Below are 12,872 nucleotides of genomic sequence, written 5' to 3' on the forward strand. Positions count from 1 at the left end.
TAAAAGAAAGATAAGGTTTAGGGAGTTTATATAGAGATGGCGGACAAGATAGCGACAACTTGGCCAAGTCCCCCCTCCACCCCAAAACAAAGTTATATCTTGGAAAAGTATATAAAACCAAAAATAAAAATAAATTTTTCCATGTATTTTAGAAGGTTCGTGAATTTTAAGTTCATGTATTAATTCCTTTTTGGGGTGTTTTTTTTTCTGTCTTCCTTTGTAGACAGTTCATGTAATTGCCTCAATGGGTTATTGTGTACTTGTGTGAAATAGGGGTAACACAATTTTGTTATTTTCGAGCAATCAAGACATGCAACACGTGATAAATTTTCTATGTAGCAATCTGTGATTAGTTGAATATAGTAAAACAGTATTATCCCTACTTCATACAAATTTTTCCGGTTTTTCGGGTGTGAGAGGGTAATGTTCTGGTTTGGAGAGGGCGGTCGTTTTGTTTGAAGGATGCATGTTGAGCTGCGCATTTGGACAAGGGAAAGAACAAAAATGAAAAGGACCATCTTGGCCTCTACAACTATGAAAGTGTAGTGTAAACAATAAAACCGAATGAGGGGATTTAAAGACATCTTAACTTAAACCCTCTCAAAACCAAAAGGAGTTTCGGTGAAAAGAGGACACTCCCACTCTCCATGTGCCATTGTCTTGTCCTCAAGTAGAAAAACATCTAAATCAACGAACCTCCTCCCCCAATCTTGGTTCTCATCTCTATTCACTACACAACAGCCCTTTCTTTTGGGTCGTATATGACCAAATTACCCTTTTTGAAATTGATGAAATTTTCTATTGTGTCTATGGTGGCTAGGGGACCCAATATGTTGTGCTTTTAGAATTCTCTTTATCATTAAGGCATTGACCAGTTAAGTGGGAGCTCCTTGATAAGTACTAGTTATTGTTCAGATGAAACATAACAAATGATATTAATTTTTATCAGTCCCGATCTCTTGGTTTTTATTTATGATTAAATTTTAGAATGTACATGTTATGTTTTTGCTTCAAAAATGTTATCGGCAGGGGTGGAGTCAGGATTCAATGTTTTGGAGATTATAAGCTAAAATATAGCTATAACATATATGATAACACTTCCACATAACATAACATTATTGATCAAAAATTACAAAATAATATTATCCTCGTTACAACTAAGTTTTTCTCCGTCCTCCTCCACCCCTCATTGTGAGTAAGTCATCTTAGTGGCCCTGGCCCCCATCAGCCTTGGATTGTCAGTTACTCATCTTACTACAGGACAAAGAAGTCTCCATCTGAATTTTTTCCTTGTGGAGGGGCAATTGTGTCTGCTAAAATAAAAATAAAGGTTGAGATGAAATGAGTGGTCTAATGGTTTTTTCACTTATATAATAATTGGTCATTTCCAAGAAAAGTAGTAAAGTTTCTTTTGGTTTTTGCGGTTAGATTTGTAGGTGTTTGTCCTATACGACCCCAATTGGGGCTCCTAAAAATCCATCACCTTTAATGCTAACGAACATTTTTAGAGGTGTGTTCCAAAACATTGCCTAATGGATCGTTTGGTTTCTTACTTTTCCTCCCCTGGACAAGAAGTTGGGAAAACCTCTTATTATTTTCTTTTTGTTTTTCTTTTTTGTGGTTGCCCTGGCATGGGCAGTGGCCACACTAATAAATCATGATTTTTTTTTAATTATGGTGTCATATATGAGTCATGCACTCCAACCCCATCTGGCCATGTATAATGTCTCATTAGATACGACCATCAATATCATACATGGGACATATGCTCGTGAGACACCCACAACAACACATGCATATTCTCATTCCACATGAATGTGCAGTTCACGTGCTACAAACATGCCTAGGTCGGGTCGTTATACGACGGTTTCCAAATTCTCACATTCACCAACCTAGCTAACCCATCTCACGCCATTTCAGTCACAATTGATTCTATTTGCATGTCAAATTTTATCTTCTTTGTGGCTTGTGATTTTGTATGATATCCGCCACTTAGCAGTTTGACACTTATATATAAAGGATCTTAACTTGTAAATTAATGGTTTCAAATTCAAATTCTATAATATGTACTTGAGTAGTGTATGCGTGAGAAACTCTCATCCTCTTAAAATGGTTATAAGAATGTTTACCCAACGACTATACATCAAATATGTATGTATGCATGCATGCATGTATCTATGTCAGATTGAAACATGCCGGAACAACTTAACTAGCAAGAATTCTTTTTGTTTTTGTGTTTTTTTGGGCCTGAAAGTAGCAAGAATTCCTTGAGAGTTGTAAATGTGCATACAAACTTCTATTTTTAGCAAAAGGTTGTATGCATGAGAAGTAGTACAAGTACAGTGAGCAGAAGTATTCCAATTTACAACGCTTTTTGTTTTAATATATATTAGGCTGATGCATCCATCCACCATTGTTAGAATTCTTACAACAGCAGAAAGCTGTAAAATCAACTTTTTTGTTGTGTTCCTAGGCTCCTAGTCCTACCTTCTGTACACAAACAGTCTCAAAAGAAGCCAGACGTCTTCTCTGCTTTTTAAATTTCTTTCTTTTCGTACAAAATGGGAGATCGGTCAGATTATATTATATATAATGAGGACATCATTTTCCTCCAATCAATTATGTTTTTTTTAATCACTCTTAATTAGTGTAAATAACAAAGAAAGACTTTCACATTTATGGTCTATTTACTATTTCGTAATGAAAATCAAAATCATGAGTTAGAATTTATATTACGAATTATTTATGTGTTTATTTCATATAAAGAAATGAAAATGCAAGCAGAGTCTACACAATGCAATTGCAAGGACAATGCAAACACATGTCATAAGAAAATCTAGGCTCTGATACCATGTTATAATATGAGAGAATATTGTTTGTGGAAAATTTCTATGTCTGAATCGGGTTCAAAGTCTGTTTCTGGTTTTGTTTATGTATTTTCACGAACTAGGCCATCTAAGCGGCCAATTCTGTGTGGGTTGGTTGAGAAGGAGAAGCACATTCGGTGGTGCTACCTTCACGGGTGAGTAAAAAATCGTCATTCCCCATTATGATGGCCCGGGTTCAAAACAAGAGTCATAGGTTTGTGTCTCTCTGTATGTATGGAGAGGGAGCTTTATGACATGGGGAATGCTAACAACTTTCTTTATAACCTTCTCCATTTTTAACTTAATATGTGTCATTCTCCTTACACTTAAAATAATGTCATTAATATATTACAAATTTATAAATAAACTCAATCCTAGACATGTATTTATAAAAAAACCCAAGCACTATTTAAACATAGAAACACACTCAAAATCAACCCCAAAGTCAACTTTTTGGGTATGTTTATAAATGGGTTTTGAGTGTGTGTAATGATGGGTTTTGGGTGTGTTTATATGTTTAAATAGTGCTTGGGTTTTTTTATAATTTCAACCCCTATTTTGGGTGTTTTAGTGAAACTCCCTTAATATATTATACAAGCTAACATTTGCTTTCCAAGTTTACCCTTATTAAATGTATTCAATTTATCCTAAAAAAATTCACAACTTTCTCACCATTTTATTAATTTATTTTAACGTCAATTTTTTTTTAAAATGTATGCTTTAAAAAAAAAAGAAAAAAAAAAAGAGGAAATGTGCCTTCTTCTTTTTTAAATTTTTTTAACATAAAGGGTTTAGATAGAAAGAAAAAAGTCCTTATAACAATACCATCTAGTGTAACTTGACCAGCAAAATATTCATGCACGTATGAGGTCCATAAATTATAATTTATCTGTTACATATAGTAGATATGCACCTTAATTAATACAAATATATTAGTAATAAACACAAATAAATCATATATGACAATCTTAACTACCATGTGAATGACTTTTTTTTCTCCAAAGGAGAAGGTTAGAGAGAATATTGCTGACATTCCCTGACATGACATTATATGTAGATTCTCATGTCATGTGTCTCTCTGTATGTATGGGGTTGTGTGTGGTTTTGTATATGCACAGGTCCTATATATGTACATGTTTGTCTCTAGCTAGAGAGAGAGAGAGAGAGAGAGAGAGAGAGAGAGATTCAAGAAATTATAATTTCTGTGTTACATATAGTAGATATGCACCTTAATTAATACAAATATATTAGTAATAAACACAAATAAATCACATATGACAATCTTAACTACCATTGGGGTGCTTACGGATGTGAATGACTTTTTTTTTTTTCTCCAAAGAAGAAGGTTAGAGAGAAAGTTACTGGCATTCTCCGACATGTTATTATATGTATGAAAATTCTCATGTCATGTCTCTCTGTATGTATGGGGTTGAGTGTGGTTTTGTATATGCACAGGTCCTATATATGTACATATTTGTCTCTAGCTAGAGAGAGAGAGAGAGAGAGAGAGAGATTTACACCTTACACCTAGCCATAGGTATAGAGTAGGAGAGAATTTTCGTTAAGCTTTCACATTCTCACAAACAACAATTGATTTTAAGACTCCGTTGTCCCCAATTGAGTAAGCAAATTTTGTTCAGTGTTGATGCTTTGTATTTGTATGATTGAAAGCTCCAAGAGTTTGCAAGCAACTATTGAATATGGAAGACTAGATTTGCAACTGCCCCCACACCCTACTCAACTTTTGGCATATAAAATGTATCACGAAAGCAAGATGCTCTTTGCTTCAATCTTTGTTGGGATATAGCATCTTGTTTTTCCATTATTTTTCTGGTCTTGATTAGTATATTAATTAAAGCTGACATGTTCTTTTTCCATTATTTTGTTAAAGTTTTCATTAAATAATAAAAAGGTATCCTTTTAAGGAGCATCTTTCAATAATCGGTTTGTCTTAATGGAAACCATTTAACCAGTAAGATAAACAATAAGACAACTGAGTGCAATATTTCTTAGTTCTCTCGTGTCGTGTGAGATAAGATGGTTACTTGCTGTGATGATGAGGATTTCAGAGCATCAGACAAACTACTTTTAAAATGGATTTCGGGGCAGGAAAAAAACATTATAATTCAATGAGTACACAAAAGAATAATGCCAAGTAGCCGTCACACATTGGTTAACATGACTCTGATATCATAAAAAAAATTGAGGTTTTACGGATATTCTTTCACATCCTCATATATACAAGCAGAAAATGAGTCGGATTCAAAGACTACTTATTTTTCCATTAGTGAGATAGGTTCTTTCTGTGGGTATAAAATGATGAATGTCTAAGCTTATACATAGCCACTAAAATCCCATTACCAAACTCAGTTGATTTCGATTGCCATTATAGGTTTGGTTGTACGTCTTTCTATGACCTAAAAATGGCAATCCAATAAGACATGAAGAGGTGTCATAGAGGAGAATGGACGGAGGTGTTGCACGTGTCCTGATGGAGTTGGACCGTCCTAGTGATTCAGGTAAAATCAATCAAGTACAACCTAAGCAAAAGGAATATACCTGACTTTAGTAAATTGGGGAATCAAATTTGTTTCTAAATCTGGAATTTGGATCGAGATATATTGTCCTTCAATCAATCAATAAAAGTTTAGTTAACTTTTGAATGCATCACACATGTACGTTAATGTTCAAATATGATCATGCTTGTGCTTAAACTTGGCTCAAATATTTCAAAATTTAGCTTGGCTTGTATGTGCTATGAGTAAAGTTTGAGTTTGAGTTTGATTTGATTTGATTTGGCTCAGCTCGTATGCAATGTCAAGCTCTCAAAGCTTCAATCTTGGTACGAATCAACTCAACACTTGTCGATTTGACTAGACTTATAAGAATTAATGAATTTTGAGAAAATTATAGCTATATAAATATATAATTTATGAGGAGATGGATTCGAATTTGGGTGCAACATGGCAGGTTTATTAGCCTGTAGCCCACACATGCTTAATGAAATGAGTTTGAATCAAGCTAAAAACGAGTTGAATGTGATACAAACTCAAATCATATCGAATCAATGTACAACCCTAGCTAGTTTACCCTACTTATGGAAGCAGGTAGTTTTTGCCTTCTTCCCCTAGCTGACTAAATGGAAGGATCTGAGCTCTTTTCTGTTCGAGGGTGAAGTTTGGTGACATTGGTCTACAACCATTAGGGCTTGTACGCTTAAATTCCTATTTACAGCCTATGTGCTTGAAAAGGCTAGTATTAGATGGCTTGGTCGATTTAGGCACCTGTAGCAATCAGTAACATACGCAATCACCTGGCTACTTGGTTGGACTTACGTGTCACAAGATATACATACACACATTATTAAAAAATTGCTGTCGTATAATAAGATTTTTCTTAAGGCAATCTAGAAGCTATTGAATATGGAATATATATATATATATATATATATATATATATATGTAGATTATTTTTTTTCAAAGGGAAGAGGGGAGACTATCTCAGGATCATGACATATCAAGGTCTCTTTGAGGACTTATAGAGGGGTCTTAACCTCATTTTAAAGTTTTTACAGATTATCCATCAAGAGGAATTGTCGACAGTAAAACTCAATTATGATAGGAGCTTCTTTATTATGCCAACAATTATGATAAATTGCTAGCTTTGCTAATGACGCAACGGCTATAATCCTTTCTTTTACTTCCACAACCACAGTATAAATTATTTTCGATACTTTCTCTTAATTATTAGCAAATTCTAAAAGGAATTCTAAAATTAAATATTTTATTTTGATGATATTAGTTTTGTTGTACATTTCACTCAGAAATTCTATCAATAATATCATAAATGTTGACATTTAATTAGTATACATTGCGTGCACACTGACAAGAATGAGAAGATCATGCAAGAAAATGGAGACTTTTTGGGGGACAACATGCCATGATTAGTTTTTTTAGTGTATTATATTGTTTACTGCACTTGGGGTCGCTTTTTTCCTTTTCATATCCCAAACTCACTTACCAACACACATGGTGTAGCAGCAAACCAATGGAAAAACACCAAGAACAAGGTGAAGATAGAATGGAATATTAAAACAAGGTGGCTGCCCCTTTCTCTTATCATATCTGTCCTCTGCACATATACATACACATATAATATGGGTCACAGTATTTTGACGCATCAAATGTCATCTTCTTCAGTCTTCTCCACTACATTTGAGTTTGGAAGTTAGCATATATCAACCTTCCACTCTTGACAGATTGCCATATTGGTATCATATATGTTGGATTTTTGCTTTTGCCCTTTTGACTATAAAGTATTCTTCTTTCCACAGAAATAAAAAATTCTTCTTCTTTTTTTTTCGATTAAAAAAATAATAATAATGAATCTCCCTAATAATGACTTACAGAGAATCGAGACATAAGGGTGTGGGCAATCTCACCATTCGCAATTGCAGCGTTATCTTTATACAGAGGTGCTAAAAGCCGAGAAGGTAAATCATGCCTTTCATTTTCCTTTCTCTTATGTCGGATCGAGAGCTGAAGGGGTAACTCACCTTCATTTTCATTGCACTCAATAGTATAAATTTGCCAGGATTTATATGATCCGGACATTTTGGGTACCAGTGCTTCTTGTCTTCATTTCACAATTGCGGCTGTATGGTGAATTACTAAATATAGCCAATAACTATTGAAAAAAAATATATATATTCCCAACAATTTGGGCTTACATGTATTCAAAAATTATGGTTTGGTATAATATGGTCACGTATTACGATATGAGTGAATATTTGTTGATATATCCAAAAGTATAAATCCGATATTCACTTATAGTATAATACGTAGTACCACAAAATTTCCTATATATCCTACCTTTGTAAAGAAGGAAAAAAGTTTCTAAAATATTTTTTCAGAATTGAGTAGAACATTGAGATATTTACATTAATGTTGTTAAATAAACTGATTAATGATGTTATCAAATATAATTTTTTTTTAAATACACGTAGACAGAGAAAATTGTGCAATGTTTCCATGCATGTTCAAAAGAAACAATGAGCTGCAAACTATACTGATATAATTATATTGTTGATCATTAATTAAAACTTTTATGTGAAAAAGAAAAAAAAATGAAAAATCTCTGACCTGAAAATCCCAAATTGTGCATAGAGAGAGAGAGAGAGAGAGAGATTCTGTTAAAGTGTAAGATCTAAAGCTGCAGAAAATAATTGAGATTCCTACTAGAGAAAGATAATATTATATATTGAAATAAAAAATTAAAAAGAAGAAAGAAATTTAATATTATAATTAACATTCATCCTTTTCTTCTCTCTCTTCTCTAAGTCGAGCAGTGGAAACAATGTTACTCGTTTCTTCTTTTGGATTTCAAGCATTTGATGATTAAAAGAATGATCATAAGGAAAGGATATATATGATGAGTAAGCTAGAAATAGAACAAAATAAGAAAATAAGCAGTTGCAATAAAGCAAACTAAATTGTTTAGGCCGGTTAGATAATCATTTCAATTTTAGTTTTTAGTTTTCATTTTTTATGCTAGAGCATAGAGGAAAATGAGAGTCAGAATGGGAGTAAGGATAAGATTGAGAGGGAAGGATGGAAGGGAAGGATGGGAAGGATTGTTTTCACTTTTGTTATTTCTCCCTCGCATCGTCCCCTCTCAATTTCATCTCTACTTTTATTCTCACTTCCGTTCTTTCTCTTTTTCCTCTATACTATAGCTATAAAAATAAAAATAAAAACTAAAATTGAAATGGTTATTAAACATTTGCTTAAGATTTTGATTACATTTACCAAGTAAAGAAGTGGACAAAACAATTGATTGATGGAGCTAAGAATTCAACCAGATCAATCTAGAAAATATTAGCGACAGGAACAAGTGGCCACATGAGTTTGCAGTGCCCTAACCATGCACATCGCATAATTGAAACTTAGTTTTATTTATTATGGAATTTTTATCGCATTGTGCTGACAATGGACCCAGATAATAAAGCTGCAAATCGTACGGGTCTAAACATGTTCCCATGGTAAGAAAGGTTTCTTACAATATTACTTGCTTTTACAACATGCTAGTTTGTGTTATTGATCTTCAAGAAAGTTATCACGACTTGATAAAATTATCCATATAGTACTTTTATTTTTGGTCTAGAGATAGTGCATTAAATACGCTCTCAAATCCAAATCCGAACCCGAACCCTAACTTCATTTCTGCGCTAAAACAAAGGGGGAGGTGGTCTCGCCCTCTCCTCCTCTCTCCCTCCTCTTTTCTTCCCCCTTACCTCTCTTCTTTTTTCCTCTTCCTTTCAACCCCTCGCAGCGACTGCAGTGGTGGTGGCTGCGACAGATATGTGTGTTTTATTTATTTATTTATTTAAAAGTTAGTGGTTTTAACCCCTTAGTGGCTATTTTATTTGTATTGCTCTTGTGGCGTAATTTATGAATGTTATCTCCCTACCATTTTACCTTAAAAAAAATTTTAAAAAATAAAATTATCAAGATAAGAAAGATTAATTTTTGGAAAGAAAACAAAATTGCCCCAAAACTTTCCTAAATTGATATCGGAACATGCAAGTTTGCATGATCCTTCCCATTTTGGAGAGAATTCATCCTCAAAATTCAATTTCTTTGGTGATCCAAAATTATGCTCTACTTCAAATGAACTCATTCTGGAATTTTAGATTTGAAAATAAGCACCAAACAAGATAATTTTAAAAAAAAAAAAAAAAAATTGGTTTTATACTTGTCTATTCTAAACACCATGCATGGTTTTATGGTTGCCTTCAAACACCAAAGCAGTCGATTTAGTAAGTCTTCCATTTCTTTAGATTTGAGACAATGAAAATATGATTAATATCATTTTGGGTTTACCTCACAAAAGCCAAGTAGCAACATAATTTATTACCAATCATATATATTAAGCAATTGAAAGTACCAGCACGTAATCTAGTTCAGACATGAACAGGAATTGTTGGGACCATGAAAGATGACAACTGAAAGTACCAAAAAAAAAAAAACCAGTCATAGCATGCAATTATAAGCAATTTGGATCAACATATATAATGCAGATCAACCTTTCTTGAGAACATGCTATTGTTCTCTAGTTAACAAGGCAACAAAATCTATGAATTGTCCCTGCTCTTGTACTCTCTCTGTCTCTTATAAATTATTTGCTCTCCTTTCCCCTTATTATTGCAACATTAGGTACTCTACTAAATCCTCCCTTCTCTTATCGGGGATAGGTTTCGGGTTCAAATCTTTGAGAGTTCATGAGATACAATAATACATGGAGATTCTTTATTTTATAATTAATTGGCTGTGAAATAAAAGACTTTATTTTGATCCAAAATATATATATATATATATATATGTGTACTCCAAAATATTAAACAAAAAAGTACAGAATAAAAATCATGGCCACCATCTGAACATGACATTATATAATTGTACATGTTGTCTTCTCGTCCTACGTTTGCTTCCATGTCAAATCCATGTTAGAATGATTGATATCAACAGGATAATGGTTACTGTACCCAAAAAAAAAAGGATTATAATTTGAGGAAAAAAAATGTATGTATAACACAATAAAAACTAAATTGTACTTCAAAATATAGTTGTCGGAAACAATTCCCATTAGATAGGGTAGGCAAGGGGAGGCAATCGAACTTAAAACCTCTTTCAACACTGGAAACAAAAGTACTACTAAATGAAAAACTAGTTGGTTATAGAAAGAATCACTGGGCTTGGATGAACTTCAGTACATACAATGGACTTACCCAACCCAAAAAAGCTGGGTCAAGGATATGAAAGTCAACCAGCAAGACCAGGCAAAAGCCCATTGGCCCAATTAAGTCCATTCAAAGTTAGAGGTATATGATATTAGGAAAAAATTTCTTATCAAACAACATAATATCATGTTATTTTGTTAAATTATAAATCAAAATCATTGGCCATGCATACATGTAGAATCTTGTTTGAATGTATTCAAATGTTTAGTGTAGACATCTTGCGTTCTGGAAATATTCTTTACATTCAAACAAGGTTCCACATGACATGTTAATGATCAAGTAAAAGAACATTACCTCATGGTAATTTTCTTTTAATTAATGTTAATCATTTTTTCAGTGCTTAAAACTGTATAAATGTACACCTACATGATATACGGTTTCTTTGAGAGATACGAGTACTAGACGATTCCGGCGAATTGAATCCCTTGCTCTTGCAATCTCCTCCAAAATAGCCTAAAATAAGGTTTAGAAAAGAACAAAGTGACTATAAAGATAAAGTAAAAACAATGATAATAAGCTGCAAGAAAACTGTGAATAAAGTTAATAAAATTAACTCTCTAGACTGTTTGATAAATCTAATTGATAGCTTACATGGTTTAAAGCATGCGAAGGCTGGCATATCCAACAAGTTCCATGAGCCTTGAGGGCATTGGCATGCGTATCCACTTCCATTGGTTACGCAGGTTCCATCACCACACCAAACAAGAGCACAGCCTGGAAATTAATTTTCATTGTTAATGCATGAAAAATAAAGTGGAAGTATTTATGCATGGTAAACGAATAAAAATGTGATATGTATAGCATTACTTGTTTTCAGTCTTTTCGAAGTGAAAATGCATTTATGCATGGTAAACGAATAATTTTGCTATATCACCTTTTGGCGGAATTAGAGGAGCAGGTGGTGCGGGTGGTGAGGGAGATTCATCACACTGGAAATTAATCGTGCCTGCAAATAATCATCATATATGAAACCAATCATTGTGCCTCTATATATTAAAAGAATAATCAAAGTGGAAATTCAATTGTGGCATGGAGCGGGTGAATTTCTGAACCTACTTCTCTGGTGTCTAGAGCATCCGCAATTCTAATTTACCTATAGTAAAAGTAGCAATACTCCAAAAATAAGGCAGATTAAAAGTCCATGCTGAAATGGTTTATTTTGTCAGTGGATTGCCATTCCATAATTAGGGGAAGAGTAAAAAGGAAAAATTATGTTAGTAACTTGTGATTAAAAAATAAAGGGAGTTTATTTTTCCATTATTTTTTCGTTCACTTACATTCTCTTTGTTGAAATTATATATTATAGTAAAAAAAAGTATTAAAAAACAAAATGGAGTGTAAGTAACAAAGGGGGAGTGAGTGAGAAAATCAGCACCAAAAAAAAAAATCTCTAATTTTTATAGAAATAAAAGTATACATTAAATTATATAATAAACCATGTTAGCTCATAGCTCAATTGACTAATTTCTAATAATAATAATAATAATAATAAATTCTTTGAATACAAGCGATATTGGGTGAGGGAAAATGATCTTTATTATTTGAGCTAAAACCATATATTATCAAAATAAAAATATGTTCAACAACATAATTAAAAGTTTACCTATTTTAATATGTATTTTTATTATTGTCATGCAACTAATTTCATTAAAAAAAAATGGATGTTTTTGACTTTACAGGTTAATACATACTGAATTATATATGAAAGAAGGTAAATATATAAGTTTAATATTTTTTTTATCCCAAAAACCTCACTGGGGATGTAGCCCTTGTGGTAATTCCACTCATGTTCACATGTCGATTGAAACAATGACAAAAAAATTATTTATCTTTTTGTATTTAACCAAATCACAATCTTCTTGTAATTAGCGTCCTTTTACTATTTTAATGCCAGCAAAATGTGACAGCCGATTGATTATATTATATTACAGCTAGCCTGCCCCTGTAATATTTGCAAAGTGCCAGATTACAGTTACAGTACCAAAAATTCACATCAATAAGGTGACTATATGATCAACTTTCTCTTATTAGAAAATATGGTTTGCTAAGTTGTAAATCAACATTGTTAGTTAGAAGAAAAAAATTACGCTTAAATGTATGATTTGGATTCACATTTTGACAATTCAACACACGTAATATCTTTCAAAAAAATATTCTTATGACATAATTTTCCTTCAAAACTAGGTGTAAATTTGGATCGACCAATG

Source organism: Prunus mume, linkage group LG4 (genome assembly GCF_029339155.1).
Source record: "Prunus mume cultivar Tortuosa linkage group LG4, ASM2933915v1, whole genome shotgun sequence".
NCBI lineage: Eukaryota > Viridiplantae > Streptophyta > Magnoliopsida > Rosales > Rosaceae > Prunus > Prunus mume.